This window comes from Monodelphis domestica, chromosome 4 (genome assembly GCF_027887165.1).
Source record: "Monodelphis domestica isolate mMonDom1 chromosome 4, mMonDom1.pri, whole genome shotgun sequence".
Classification (NCBI taxonomy): domain Eukaryota; kingdom Metazoa; phylum Chordata; class Mammalia; order Didelphimorphia; family Didelphidae; genus Monodelphis; species Monodelphis domestica.
Genome location: NC_077230.1, coordinates 335,894,217 through 335,909,138, shown reverse-complemented (window position 1 = coordinate 335,909,138; position 14,922 = coordinate 335,894,217).

Genomic DNA, 14,922 nt, shown 5'->3' with positions numbered 1-14,922 from the left:
GAACAATGGAGTCAAAAATAGGATTAATAGGAAGAAGCAAATTTTTAAGAATTATATATGTTGAAAAATATATGGAGATTTTTCAGGATGTGGTGAGTCATGTACTAGAACTCTACAGAAGAGACTAGATTGTCATTTGCCTATGATAATGTATCCAAAGCTTTTGGCAAGGCTTTTGGTACCTAGCACACCCTTAAAATTAATTCTTTTTTTACTAACTTGAATGTAGGAGAAGAATTTTCTTCAGAAATAGGATTAGGTTAACACTGAAATCCCTGAAAATCCATGAAGTCTAAAGGGAAGTCAGAATATAGTTGTGGAAAGGGAGCTAACTTTGATTTCATAGGTCTCAGGTTCAAACTACATCTTAAACATTAACCAACTGAGATGCTAGCCAAATCAATTAATATTCCTCTGATTACTTATTTGTTAAATTACAATTGGACTTGGTGGCCTCTAAAAAACCCTCTAACTCTAAATCTAAAGTTAGTTTGAGATATTTCCAAATTTTCTCATAATAATGAAATAATAATTATTATTTTTCCTGGAATTATGTCTTGAATTTCGTGCATATTTCCATTCACAAAACTTCTCCTGATTCTTCAAAGGTTCTTAATGACACAAAATTAAGATCAGTTTCTAGCACCAAATGAAGATGTTGAGGTTTATAAATGCAGGTCAAGTAATTTAGTCTCAGAGATATGGTTTTTGAAAAAAAATCCATATATTTAAAACAGCCTGAAGGGCCATAAGTTTCTACAAAGGATAAAATCTGATGAGATTGTGTGTGACATTGAGCCCTCCAGCAAAAGCCATTGTAAATCTTTTTTGTTCCCCTTGGAACTGAAATATTTTCTTAGCACCTACCCTCCCTCATCCCATTTCTATATTATTTTCTACTTTCTGGTTTCAGAAATCAAAGAGTGTGAAAAAACCTATTCTCACTATGTTTTGGACTTGTTTAAACCTAGGAATCCCTTGGGACTGTGTGTTCTTGTGAGATTTGAGACTCTGTTTCCTGATCCAAGAGTTAGAGATGGAGTTTGAAGGATTTACTTTTTAGCTTACATATTACTTGGCTGGTTAAGGAGAAGCTGCTCAATCCTGGACCAAAAAACTCCACTCTGACCATGATTCACTTCAGACCCAAGTGAAAGCAAAATGAAATCACAAACACCCCTCGTGTCAAAGCTAATTATATTCCAAACAATTTAATTTCTATTAGTTCTTTTGTACTGAGCCTTCAAAGTAGTATTTCTTATCTCTTTTTCTCATCTTTTCTCAAATGTTCAGAAACTATATACTAGTTATTATGTTAGAAAGCTTAAGAAGATGAAATAGGGAAGTCTTTAGAAAACTTCAGAAGGATATTTTTTAAGAGAACTAGAGATAGCTTGAAAAAGATGCCATTTCAAGCAAACATGATCCAACATATCATAGAAATATCATAGGAATTATAGTTAGAAATAAGGTAACAATCATTTTGTCCAACTGTCATTTAACAGATGAGGAAACAGAGGCACATAAACATTACATGTCTAGTCCAAAGATATACCAGCAGGAAAACACACTCAGGATTGGTACCCTGGTCCTTGGAAGCCAGCTCTCTGAAAATCAAGGACATAGAGGTGGGAAGAACATTAGAGATCATCTAGTCTATTTCATTTTACAAACAAGGAAACAAGACACAGAGAGGTTTAATTGATTTTTTGTAGTGAACAGAGCATTAGACATGTAGTCAGAATGTCCTAGTTCCTAATGTAACCTCAGATACAATGGGCAAATCTCTTAACCTCTGTTTCTACACTCATCTAAATGAAGATAATCATAACATTTACCTCCAAGGGTTTTGTGAAGATAAAATGAGATAAAAATCACAATATTTTACAAACTTTAAAGTAATATATTAATATTGGCCAGTATTATTTGCTCAAGGAAACCGACTAGGTAATATCAAACTCAGGACATGAATCCAAGTATTCTTATTGTAAATCAAGCACATTTCCACCATGTTACTTATTTAACTATAATTTTAAACAACTATATTCAAGGGAGAACATGGCCAGTGAATAGAGTCAGGCCTGGAGTCTAGAGGTCCTGAGTTCAAATTTAAACCTAGACACTTCCTAGATGTGTGACTCTGGGTAAATCACTTAACCCTCATTGCCTAGCCCTAACCACTCTTTGGCCTTGGAACCAGTGCTTAGCATCAATTCCAAGATGAAAGATAAGAGTTTTTAAAGATAAAATCAAACAGACAAACAAACAAAAAAAAAACACTCAACAACATTTTAAAAAAGTGAACCAGAAATTCCCAAATATACATATGTAATGAGTTACAATGTGTTATTAAAATGTTGTATATATGTATGTATGTATGTATATATAATACTGAAACAATTCACTGCCATAATTTATCATTCTTGAATTTTTTCACATCAAAGAAAGATATAGATGGACAAGAGAAAAGACAAGAAACATTTTCATGTTTGAAGTGTATCATTTTTCCGTGAGTGTTATTCCCCCCTCTTTTTCAGTAAATATAGAAGAAAATGGGGAGTGATTTTCTTGTTTTTTTTTTAGTATCAGTCAGAAAAGATTCCTATTGGCCCAATATCAAAAGATAAATATATAATTTTATGCATTTAAAATAGCAAACAAGTAAAAACCACGTGGGTTGATTGGTCATAGGGTGTCTGGTGCACTATCCTGTTTCCTAACTGTATCCTGTTTCAAAGATGATGGTTGGACGAGATCAAATTCTTGATCAGATATATATATATATATATATATATATATATATATATATATATATATACATTGAAGGAGAAAGAAAACACAAAGGGAAAGAGAGGGAAATATGAAAAGGTCGGTATTTAAAAGATCAATTTTACATGTATGAGGTTTATGACACTTAATATGAGTCCCCAGAAAAAAGGGAAAAAAATTTTTTTTAAAAACCAGTGGGAGTAGCTTTTATTAATGGGAAGAGAAGTGGTTTTGCAGTTAGGTGGACTGAATCTGATCTCTGATCCAAAATTCTTATGTGACATTAGGGCAACTCATTTTCCTCTCTTGGATAATATTTTCTATTTATAAAGGGATATATTTAAATTATCCCAAGAGTCATTTTAGGTTTTAACATTTTATGACTCTAGAATAAATTTAAATGCTCTTAATGGAAAGAATTATTTTATTTTCCTTTACTTATTAAAGCTTTTGGTAAGAGTAAGTGATCATGAAAGTTTCTATTTTTTCAAAAAAGCTTTTATGAACATTATTAATTTATTATACAATTGTATCACCAGCTTGATAGTAATAATCATTTAATATTAATTTCCTTTTTCAAGTAAACAACAATGGAAATCCTGATATATTCCTCTACCATATCCCTAACTCCTTTAACTTCCATAAGCATAAATAACAGAATTTGAGTTGGAAGGTTTTTCTGAGATCACCTAGACCAAACAGTTAAAGCATTGTTCTAGTAAAAGTTTAATAAACAGAACTCCACTTTAAAAATTATAGAACATTTTAGTTTTAATATTTTCTCAATCATTTTCTTAAGTCTAGGTAATGAACAAAGCTGTAAATAAAACCCTGATGTTCAGTATTAGTCAATTTCCAAGGTTAAATGCTTACACTGAAAATCAAACAAAAGGCTCTTGAGTGTCAATAGAAACTATACTATGCATCCTCTGGCTAGAGATGGTCTAAATAATTTTCTCTACTCTATAAGAACTCTCCAATTTTTGAGTTCCAGTGAGAAGGGTTCTACCACCTCCCAATGTATCCCATTCCACTTTTTGCAAACTTCTAATTCTAGGAAATTGTGATTGTAGTCATGTAGCAATCACCCTTTCCATCTTGTTCTCAGTTGTATTACTGCCACATTTCATCCCATCTGGAACAGAACCCTCATCAATGATCCAGAATCATTGTAGGAAAATTAATCCATTCAACCTTAAAACTCCTACCTAGGCCTGAGATTTCTGCATTATTGTATATGCGAAAGGTAAATTTCCCTACTTGCTTATAACCAGAGAGTCTCAGAGCATGCTTAGTGGTTGCATCTAGCTGGTACCCATCCAGTGCATATGACTATCACCAATGAAATGTTATCAACCCTTCTGTCCCAGGTTTCCACATCTTGCTTTTAATTAAGTCATTTTTTTATTACTTCTGGATATCGACTTTCAGTTGTGACTTAACTCATCCTCTAGTAATCTATGGGTCTTAAGTTCCTTTCCTTTCCTGCCACCCTTCAAAATATGTGGTATCTGCCCCTAAAACATAAGATATTTGAACACAGATATTATTGTTTTTGTTATATGGATTTCTGGAGTTTAGCAATGGCATATAATACATAGTAAGAGTAATAGTCATTAAGCCAGTGAAAAAAGCATTTACTAAATACTGATTATGCATCAGATAAAAAGAAAAACAAAAACTTTACTCAGGTAAGTCACATTCTTATAAGGGACACAGCATGGAAATAACAAGGTACACATAAGATAAATACAGAGCAGATGGTAGGCAATCTCAAATGGAAGAGACAATATGTGGATGGGGAAAGATTTATGGCAGAGGGGAAAATTTGAGTTGTGTTGAAAGGAGCCAGAGAAACAGAGGTAACAGTGGATTGAGAGAGCATGGAGAAAGAGAAACAGAAAGAGAGAGAAAGAGAGACAGAGAAACAAAGACAAACATGGAGACAGGCAGATAGAGACAGAGAGGAGAGGGGGGAGAGAGTGAGGGAGAGAGACAGAGAGAGAGAGAGAGCTTTGCAAACATGAAATTAATAATTTGTTTTAATTTATTAATTTAAAAAATGAAACATGGATGAATGAAGGCTTTTTATAAGTGTACCTTACATTCTTTCATTCATGTTTGCCTTCTACAGTAAAGTAGAGTGAGCTAAATTCATCTTAACCAAGACTGTTTTTCTAATACTTGAATAGTAGACTCAAGGGAGTCACCAATCTTGAGAGGAGGACCTCAGAATGAAAGTTTTGTCAAGAAGCAAGGAAAGATAAGCCCAAGTAAGGGTTAGTCTTAAGGTTAACCTATCTAAATGTAAGGCAATATGGATTTTCCTAGCAGCAGAGGGAGAGAGAGGACATAGAAGGACTAGAATGAGGTTAGACAGGGATCCTTTACATAAAATTTGGGAAAAGAGATGGAAAGGAGAATCTGTAAATCATTAGCTCTGTAGTTTAACCCAGGGGAAAGAAAGAACAGGAGCAAAGCCAAGAGGCTATCTCAATGAGAATGGGTAGAGCAAAAGAGTAGATGGAAGAAAGGAACTAAAAAATTATTTAGTAAAATAAAACCCTTTTATTATAGAATATAAAAGCAGACTAGAAAGAGCAGGTGAGATATTTAAAAAATATATTCCCTGATCCCATGTCCAGTAGTTAATGACTCATATTTGTATGGTCCAGAACAAAGTTTCCAAGGCCTTGTGAGTTAAATACAGAGGCAAGCTGAGGCCTTCTTGTATCAATGAGTTGACTAATTTTCATTTGAGCCTTTAAAACAAATCAGCAAATTTTACAAATCATGTTTTCTCGAATCATTTGCTACTTTTATTTTATAAAGTGAAGGAGAATATAATAATGCATAATGAACTGAAAAGTAAACATTGTGTATAATTTTTAAAGAGCCAGTTATTGAATATTTCTACCTGCGTGTATTACTACTGTCTCCATTTTAGAGATATGGAAACTCAGTACTTAGGAGGCTATCACTTGTAGTTCGGAGTCTGGCCAACTGGGAACTTGGTTTTCCTTGGCTATACATATTTTTTACTAGGATTTAGTTCATTTTTTTAACCTTTTAATGGGAGGGTGGTAGAGTTTGGGAGAAAGAGAAATAAATGCTACTTGAAAACATAGAAATGTACATATATAATACACAGACACCCTCATGGATATTTTATATATACACACACACACATATATATGTATATATAAATGTGTGTGTGTGTATGTTTATATACATAAAATACAGACATTACATTATTTACTTTTTAGTTCTAAATCCAATACTCATTCTGCTCTATCGCAATGACACTACAGCAGGGATGATTACATAGTGTCTATAATGAAACAATTCTTCAATAGATCTCCAATTTCATTTATATAGGTACAGATGGATAGCCATTCATTTACATTTTATCAATCTGTATCTCTTGCTCATATAATTTCACAAATCCTCCATAGGGATCCATCTTTTGTCCTATAAGTCAGCTCCAGTCTTTTCCTATTATTCTGCTACAGTTCTTCATTTTACCTGTCCATCTGTCATCTACCATTCTCATTACATAATCATTTTACTTCCTTTTCAAATTATACATCTGAAGTAGGAGGACTGTTTGCCAAGATCCTCTGCTATGGAGCCTGGGCTAATTTTTATTTTCCTTAAAAGGCATTGAAACTGTCCCAGAGACTTACTTGGCTCAGATAATAAAGGCCATTGGCCTTACTTCCTGTTCACTAGGAAAAAACCAATCTGTTCCAAGTATCAAGGCTATAGGAAACATAGGCCTTTGTGCCCATGAGGTCAGGAAGGTATATCAATGACTGGAGCCTTTTGTCCCCAGAGCCAATTAATTCTTTAGGATGGTTCCAAAACCTATTACAGAAAAAAAGCTATATCATGCCAAATTACAAAAGTAGATATTCTTTCTACCAAAATAACTCTTTAAAATACATATTTCATGCTATATATTATGTTCAAGTTATCAAATATGATACATTTTCAACTACTTAAATCATGTCTCATAAATATTCTTTGTATATATGTTAAGTTAATAAGAATGCCTCAACAGATGTAATAACAGAGATAATTGTTCAATGATTCTCTGATTATCCAGATGGAAGGAGATATACAAAAATAGGAAAAATATAAACTCACCATTAGTATTTTTTAATGTCATTAATATGCCCAATATGGAATCAAAATAGAAGAGGAAAATGTGCTCTAAACATTTCTCCTTTTGAATTCCATTTAACATTTGATTAGAGTAAGCTCCAGAATGTTACAGAACCTCTAAAATGAATTCCACAATGATTCAAAAGATTTTAGTATAATAATCCACATAGGAAAAAAGTAGATGAAGAACACATATTGTTCCTGCACTTAGATGGAGAAAATGTCTCCCTCATCCATGATATAACACAAAAAGATATTTCTGATGGACAATGTGCTGGGCTCAGAATTGAAAGTAAGGAAGAGAATAAGAGAATAAACTAAATTACATCAGGGAATAGCCCTGTGAAGTGCTTTCAGAATGAAATGAATTAAAACAACAAAAGGCATTCAGATTTCACTTTTCTTCTCTTTAAAGTGAATGTATTAAAGAGAAAGAGAGAGAGAAGGCTATGGAGATGGAGAGAGAGAGAGAGAGAGAGAGAGAGAGAGAGAGAGAGATCCAGACTTGTTTTTTGCTTCTATCAATACCACTGTTTTGCTGCTCAAGCTAAAAGAAAGCCTCATGAAAGAATTAGTCTGACATTCAAGGACGGTGAGTAGTTTGTCCTTCTACACTGGGTACACATACAGATATATGTACATAGATATGTGTGTGTTTCCATGTATATATGCACATATATATTTATAAAGCATATAATGGGCATATTACATATTCATTAATTTATATAACCATGCACTTATGTCCATGTTCAAAGAAAGCTCAGAGCTTTTCACTGAAGTATTAGATTTTGAAGTATTAAGGACCTGATCACCTCACGTCAGGCAAAAGGCATAATGCCTACCCCACAAAGAAAGATCCAGAGTTGTTGTTTTTTTTCTAACCAGGTCACCCAAATACCAAGCTACTTGTTGGATTTACAAAGGCCATTAGCCCTCTTCCTTTGACCCTAAAAGAAATTATATTTTCAAAATCACATTATCAATAATAACCAATCAAGTCCTATACCTGTCTGAGACTACTGCCAAATAGCCTACAGAGCAAGTTCTGTCCTGGATGTCATCCCACAAAGATCTGATCCTCTGACAGGAGGCTCATGTGTTTTCTGTTCCTGCAGACAAATTCTGCTAGTCAAACCAAAACAAAGCCCTTGAAATATATATTATGAATTATTTGGTTCATCCACTTGTTGATGATGGTTTGACTTGACATGATGATGGTTTTTGTTTTTCAGAACACAGGAGGAAAAGCCCTAATGCACCATGAACGTTGAATTGATTTTGCACTGATGTGTACTTCCAGTATGATGATTGGTATTTGTAAAATATAGAGTCTGTCCCCAAATTGCTTACCTCAGTCACCTTCACAGATCCTGGAAGTCAAAACCAGGGAAAATGCTGAGAAGCCTAGGAAAAAGGGAAACAAAAGAAAGCAAAACATAACAATGACAAGAATTACTCTGACATCCACAGGAGGTGAGCATTTTGCTCTCCTACACTCAGGAAAAATGTTATCTCAATACAAATAACATAATGCAGAGAAAGAACATATATACAACAGAGAAAATAATGCCTCTTTCTACTGATCCTTCAATTACCTGGAGTGAGTCTCCATTCTTGGGGAGTTATCATCAGGAAGCATGGGAACAGTTCTAGCAAGCCATTATGCTGGTAAGTCATTCAATCTCCCCCATTTCAATTTTCCTGAATGTAAAGGGCATCTACTAGCTTGACAAGTTGCCTATTTGTCTCAATCAAAGACTTGTCTTTGAGATTGAAAACATTACATGTGTACACTTGTATTATTTGTCTCTTAAAACAGCTACAGCATGTTTTTAACCAATGAGGACCATTGCTCATGGAGGGGATATGCCTCCCTGTAGTCCAGTGAAGTGATTAACAGGCTTAGTTTTGTAGTTTAAAAATGCACTATGAAACTCCTCATCACTGTCCTCTGCCAAAGTAAATACTGACTTTTTAGAAACTTCACAGGTAAAATGATCACACACATATATCCATGCACACAAATATACCCTTAAGCTGAACCCAAAAGGAAAAGCCTTTTTTTAATGTAATGCCCACAATATTTGTCTATGAGACTATTATTTTTCAATGAAATAGGAAATTAATAATGATTGATAAACAGCTATTATCCTGTATGAAAGGATTAATAGTGCAACTAATTTTAGCAGAAAGCTATTTCCTCGAGGATTCTAGAAAACTAGAGTTTAATAACAATATACTTGTTATGACTTGTTAAGTTCACAATTGTTTTATTTTAATATGCAAAAGCTGAACCATTTAAATACAAACCCACAAAGGTCAAAGCAAAATATATCCTTCTATTTGTATCCATTTATTGAGACATTTACAGAAAAAAGCAAAACATTTGCAGAAAAAGCACATAGTCTTAAATAGTCTGTCAAGTGGTTTCTTCTCTAGAATTGTAACCTTTATTTTTATTAAATAACATTTATAAAGAAGGAATATATTGAAATATCTATACTATATAAGGAACTACCACTAAGCTGTAATCTTCATTGTAATCATATGAGAAGAGAGATGCATATAATATTCCCCTTATTTATTATAGAACTATGTGTAGATTCAAAAGTCATCTGTATATTTGTTTGTGAAGGGGATTTCCAGATGAAAGTTGAAATGGAAAAAGAAAAAGAAAAAACCTGACAGTTTGAGTGGATGTGACATGGCAGTAAAAAAAAAAGTGCTTTAAAGGGAAATGTGCTACATTTTTTAATGAAGTACCAGATGTAAAGGCAGAAGGTTCTGAAGTAAGACTCCCATCTCACTCATTTAGGAGATGTTGCAAACCAATGAAGTCTCTCACCGTCATTGTCCTCATCTCTAAAATGTGTTAGGGTTAGGGATGAGGATTCCATAGGGATATATTGTGAGGGAGTAGGAACCCATTAGTCTTAAGATCGCAAAATAAGAATTGAAGTCCCAAATCCAACGTTTATTGTGTGCACCTAAGTGACTAGCTTCATCTCTATGCTTGTGTTATAATCCATAAATTGGAAAAAATACCACCTAAATTAACTAATTTATAGAGCTATTATTAAATGAAAGTGTTCTGTAGATTGTAAAACATTATAAAATTGGTAACTGATTTGACCAGAACAGGAGATAGTGAGATTAACTTCTCTCCTATTATAGAATGCATGCCTTTATTAATTTAATTGTAATACTCATACTGATGAAAATAGGTGGTATGTGGAGAGCACTTTCAGTTTTACAAACTGATATATATATTTGTATATATATATGTATATATATACATTGGCAATGCCATTGTCCCCATTTTAGAGGTGAGGACACTGATGTTGAGAGTTCATTGGTTTGCTTCATCTCCTAAATGAGTGAGATGGGAGTCTTCAGAGTCTTCTGCTTTTACATCTGTTACTTCATTAAAAAATGTAGCACATTTCCCTTAAAAGCACTTTTTTTTACTGCCATGTCACATCCACTCAAACTGTCAGGTTTTTTTTTTTCCATTTCAACTTTCATCTGGAAATCCCCTTCACAAACAAATGTATAGATGATTTTTGAATCTACACATAGTTCTATAAGGATATATTATGTGCTTCTCTGTTTTCATATGATTACAATGAAGATTAACATTTAGTAGTAGTTCCTTGTATAGTATAGATATTTCAATATATTCCTTCTTTATAAATATTATTTAATAAAAATAAAGGTTACAATTCTAGAGAAGAAACCATTTGACAGACTATTAAAGACTGTGCTTTTTCTGCAAATGGTGTGCTTTCTTCTGTAAATGTTTTACTAAATGGAATTCTCATCACATCTATAGAGAGAATGGAATATCTGAGCTAAGTTTAGAAGAGGCATGAAAATGGATATAATGGTTTTCTCTATGAATTGAATTAAAAATACACCTGTTGCTATCTACATTTTAAAGGACGTCTGTGAATTACCTGCATTGGAACTAAATTTCCCAGTTTACTATTTGGTATATATCACAGGACTCAATCAGCTTAAGAAAACATGCCTACTAATTAAAAAAACCCAAAATTCATTTGGGTTGCCTTAAGTTTTGAGTTTGTTGTTACTGAAGGCTTTCAAGGATAAACAGGAGATAATGCAAGGCTTGGGAGAGGCATCACTAGCCAGAGTGATACCCAGATAGACTTGAAAGGTACACAAGTCTTTATAGTAGAACTTGAGAGCCGAAGTTATATAAAAGAAGCTAGATGGGTACATAAAAACTAAGAGATATGCTGATATCCTATCACTGCTAGTGTTCGTCTTAAGTCAGGTAGGTTATTCATAGGGTTATTGTATAGCATAAGAACTGGATTAGGACTTCTGTACCCCTTTCTCTCTCTGATATTCCATGTTTTCCACGGAATGGACTTTTTTTTTCCCTGAGAAGACCTACAATTTACATGGCTTTGTTACTTCTTGCCTTGCCTCTGGGACACATCCAAATGAATTCACTAATCATTCTTTGCCCTTCCTATAGGTGATGAATGAAATTCAGCAATTTGTATAAAACTATGTTACCTTTGGCAAATCATTAATTTTCCCTGTGCCAGATATTTTTCATCTTTCAAATAAGGACTGTTGAACTGCATGACATCTTTTTCTACCCTTTCTATCAAAATCTATGACATTTTCTCCTGTGTGATATTGGTTTTTTTTGTATGAAGTAGTAGAAATAGAATAATCCTTCATATTAAAAGACCCAAGTTCTTTTTCTGGTTCCTTGAGTTTAATTATATCAAATTAGTTAATTGTTTATCTCTGCTGAGCCTCAGTCTCTTCACCCATAAATTGTGACTAATTATATTTGTATTGCTATCCCCACAGGGTTGGTGTGAGGGAAATACTTAGTAAGCCATCTAGGTGGCATAATGGACAAAGGGTTAGGTCTAGAGTCAGGAAGACCTCAGTTCAAACAGCCTCAGATAATCATTAGCTGTATGACCACAGGGCTTATCATTTAACCACATTATGCTTTAGTTTCCCCATCAATAAAATGGGAATAAAAATACTTCCAACTTCCAAGGTTGTCATGAGAACAAAATGGGATGAAATGTGCAAAGGGCTCTGAAAAACCTTAAAACTCTAAAAAAATGCTAGATGCTATAATTATAAGCCTTAAAATGTCATAGAAATTGGAGTTATTAGCCAAGCTCACAGAAATAAAAATGTCTTTTTCTAAGACACTTCCAGTTTACATGTGAGACAGCTATTAGGTTTCATTATTAAGGTGGTTTTTAGCTAACTCAAGTATTGTGTTGGAAAGAGAAGAACTCTGGGTGATTGGAAAGTAGAATGGATTACAGACAAAAGAAATTCACAAATTGGCCTTTTCTGAAAGTGGTCATGAATTTTCTAACAAATTGACTCAATGTTTAATCTCTTTAGCTGAAGGTATATAGATTTTCTAATAAAAATATTCATTTTACTTAATGGTTCTAAAGGCATTCCATCTTATCAATAGCCATCAGTGACAACGCAAGAGGAGGTGGGCTTCCTGTGATCTAAGATAAGGAATACAGTATGGCATGAATTAGAATGATAGGTTAGAAATTAGGAAGATCTTGGGTTAAATTTCTAACATGTACTAAATCTTTGACTACTAGTAAGCCACTTAATGGTTTTGAACTTCTGTTTCCATATCTGTAAAATGAGCATAATAAAATCTGAAGTACATAGTTACAACTTGTGATGCTCACACAAAAATTTTGCAAACCACTTTGCAAACCTGAAAGAACTGTATAAAGAATTTGTTATTGTTATTAACAAAGGGGGAGAGAATTGGATTATTAAAAATAAAGTAGGCATGGCAACACTGCATTGAAGGCCAGACATGGAATATATGTAGAGAAATCTAAGCAATTAGAAATAGAAATGTTGGAGAACATAGATTTGCAGCAAAAGTTCCTATGAACTTGCAGTTGAGGTGAAGAGTTCTGACTGGTAAAAATCAGCATTAGAGAGGAAATTCAGGTGTCTCCATCCTATGTTGTCATGGAAAAAAATACAAGCAAAAGTATGGGCTGCTCTATTCAAGCTATGACTCATTTAGAAGAAGCTGGAGTCCCAGGTACAGCCAGCCAAGAAGACATGCACACATTTGCACAACAATGAGTGCAACAAATTGCACAAACTGTCTGATTCATGTCTCCATCATTTATTTTGAAATCCAACACCTGCACCAGGAGTCCACTTGATTCTGGCTCATATTCCTTCTGACTCTGTCCCATAATTTACTGACTACTTTTATCCATATCTGAGCATCCAACATCCTGGACCCTTTTTTGAGGTTCGTCTGTTTTATCACATTTTTTTCTGGTCCCCAAATGCCCAGGACACTAACAGCAGCTTCTTCCCAGAGTCATTGTTAAGATCACATGAGAAAATATCTATAAAATGCTTAGCACAGTGCTCAGTATATGCATTTTCCTCTCCTTCCCACTCTGGCCAACTTTCATTATATAGTTTTGGAGGTTTGAACTTACCTCAAGGATCCCAATGAGTTTCTGCACATGATGGAGTTAGGGAGTTAAGTTCTTATGGTGGTGCTCAGGGAGAATTCACTCAACTAATAATCATATGGAATGAATATGATTTTCCATTCCTATTCTAATCATTTTTGTCATGCATTATTAATGCTTTTGATAAAATATGTTCCAAGATTTGGACACAACATTCATCACTATCTTTCTTAACATGTTATGCTCACAAATGAACATGTACTACAGATTTCCTCAAACCAGGGAAGGGACAGCCAGATTATACCTTTTCTCTCTTTAAGGAAGGAGAAAGGAATGGGACCTACATAAAGTATGGATGATCTAAGGAAAATAGCATGTGTTCTTGTGGCAGTTTGTCTTTTACTAGTTTCCACCTAATGATGCCACAAATGATAATTATTCAAAGTACTTGAAAGAACTGGGGATGCTTAACTGGTAAAAGAGAAAATCTGCTGAGGACATAATTTCTGTCTTTAAACAACTGAAAGTTTGCCGCACTGAAGACACTGTTTTTTACCCCTGTGAGACCAAGAAATGGAAACTAGAGAGAACACTTTCTCCTTAACTTGTAAAGCTTTTAAGTTTTTTTCTTTCACATATCTTAAGATACTGAGTACTCTTCATGTACCACAACATCTTTAACCATTCATCTACTGAATGGATCCTACTTCGTTTCCAGTTCATTACTACTATGAAATATATTCCTACAAATGTAGCATTTCCCCACCTTTAATTTGATCTCTTTGGTGGTGTGAGTCCAGTATTGGTTTTCTCCACTAATTTTCCTTTAAAAAAACACTACCTAGTTCTTTAGACCAAACTTCATATGATATGATTGTGATTTTTGTGTCTTTACTGGTCATCTTTCTTAGGTGTTAGCAATTCACTTGCTAAACTATGGTTCAAGTAGTGAACAAAATTCTTAATATCTTTCCTAAAATCCAGTGCCCAGCAATGTTTATATATTGGATGTATCATCAAAGCAGATCAGAGGATGGCAGGACTATATACTCCCTCTTTCCAGACACCCTATGAGAAAAAACACAAAATTCCAAATAAAGGACCCGAATGATTACTGGCAGTATGGCTGAAGAAAAATGCCAAACCCAGAGCTTTGCTGAAATGAACTTCAGTGGATGTTATATCTGCTTCCAATGTCTGACTCCATGCTTTTCCCTTATGCTTCTTATGACAACAATAAGCTAATAGATTTATGCTGTAGAATCACTGACCTTTGTCGGAGGGAACATGCTGTCATGGGAAAAAAAATAGCATATGCTGCTGTGACCTCTGATTTTGACAGTGACTGACAACGTGGTCTGGTGCTAGCCTCCAAAAAGCTTCTTTATCTATTTTGGCATTGTTACCCTTTGATTAACTTCTGACACTTGCTGGAACACAGATCCTTCCCAGGGAAATTGCTGGGTGATGCACATTGAATTCCATAGAGCCACTGCTATTT